Source organism: Grammomys surdaster, unplaced genomic scaffold, assembly GCF_004785775.1.
Source record: "Grammomys surdaster isolate TR1022 unplaced genomic scaffold, NIH_TR_1.0 137, whole genome shotgun sequence".
In the NCBI taxonomy this organism is placed as follows: domain Eukaryota; kingdom Metazoa; phylum Chordata; class Mammalia; order Rodentia; family Muridae; genus Grammomys; species Grammomys surdaster.
In genome coordinates, this window is record NW_021604595.1 from 9,313,796 (window position 1) to 9,315,589 (window position 1,794).

At 45.5% G+C, this 1,794-nt stretch overlaps 1 pseudogene; it reads right to left on the minus strand.

Annotated features, from left to right (window-relative positions):
* The window catches only part of LOC114617533, a 5,386-nt pseudogene extending 4,429 nt beyond the window's left edge, over window positions 1-957 (minus strand).
* Between the last annotated feature and the right edge of the window lie 837 nt (window positions 958-1,794).

Consider the following 1,794-nt stretch of genomic DNA (forward strand, 5'->3'; position numbering starts at 1 on the left):
ATGTTCTATAAGCAGACACAACATGAGTGACACACATGTAAGGCATGCAAGTTCCTCTGCGTGAGTCCATGGAATCAGACATACAGAACTATCTACAGGGTGCGTAGAAAAGTTGGAAACCTAGGCAAACAGACAGATATATCAGAGGTATTTTTCAGGAGTAATACACACATGCAGACACATACATGTGCACACACTTATTTACACAGAATTGAAGGTAAGTCCCACGAACCTGGAATCCTGTTTAGTGTCACCCAGAACTGTTTGTCAGGAGAGTAGGTATCTTTTGACCACTCAGATAAGTCAATGGCCATCTTTTCCTTGCGGACAAACTTAACAAATTCCCCTGTCAAAGCTACATAGGCAAAGCCAAAATAAATGGTGAGGTTATGGAGAGGATAGGATGAAGGAAAGAAGCCAGTACCTCTGTTCCAAGTGTTTATATTTAGTCCTCTGGTAATCTGAGGAGGGAGCGGCACCCCTGGAGTGAGATTCATCCCCTTGAGCCCTTTCAGGTACTGAACTACCTTTTTGTTGGTTCTCAGGGGAAAGTCTTGTCCACAGGTGTTGAGGACATACTTCCAGGTGACCTCAGAGGTCCTCAGAGCTTCATGCAGTTTAGGTCAGCCTGGAGCTGGGAGAGGCCACCACCATAGACCAGAGGCCCAAGAAGACCACAGAGTCCCTCCTTGAGGCTAGAAAGGCATTTAAGAAGCAACCCAGAAGCTCTCTCACCAAATCTGTGAAAGCAGATATGGTCTTCTTATCCACATGGATACAGTAGACATTTTGGGGAGTGTAAATGGCCCTGAAGAGCCTTTCAAATGTCCCAAAGTCTTTGTGAACAATTATCACATAAGCCAAAGGGAACACAGCCTCTTTTGCAGACAGAGGGCTCATTATGTAGTGATTTTGATACAAATATTCTTGACAAGTTCTATTCTTCAGTGGTGCCATGGGTATATTTTTACCAAAGACATTTTCTCCCTGCCACACTCATGTCGCAGACTTCTGCAAGGACTGAAGTGTTGTGGATGTTTCCTCTTATTCTCCAGAACTTTTGCAGCGCTAATTTCTTGAGAGACAAGAATAAAAGAGTCGTAGACACAGCAATCAGCCCAGTGACAAACCTAAACAACTTCCACTTCATTTTTTTCTTCTATGATGTCCCTGCCTGGATTTGTCACTTGCCCGACTTCGTCTGACCACCAACACCCAGTCTTACAGTCCACAGACAGATGCAGGGTGGGGACAGGCCTGCCCTAACTTCTCTGTTTTGTCAAGGAGAGGAAGTGAAGCAAGAAATGCTCTAATGGGAAAGTGCACCAGCCTCGAGTCTGTGGTTCTTATTTCACAGGGAAGGGACTAAGGGAATCTGAGAGATACTGTGGATAATGATTGTTTGTTTGAGACAGAGTGTCATGTAGAAAATGCTGGCCTTAAACTCAATACATTCCTAAGGCTGGCCTTGAATTCCCGACTCTCCTGCCTCAGTTTCCCCAGGGCTAAGATTATAGAAATATGCCATACTAGACTTTCCTTCCCTTTTGGGATGCATCTCGTATTGGTCAGGCTGACTTCAAACCCCTGGACCTTATCATCTATCCACTATGGTAGAGGGGACTAGGAAGACACACTGCCTCTCCCAGCAAGGGGACACAGACCTCAAGCTGAAATAGTCCCTCCTGGTGGACCCCCTTGTGACACAGACCTTGTCAAGATGTTGTGCTGCCCCCTAGTGGCAGTATACAGAATAACTCAGTGTGTCCCTTCCTTTCTTTGCAGTACTGAGAT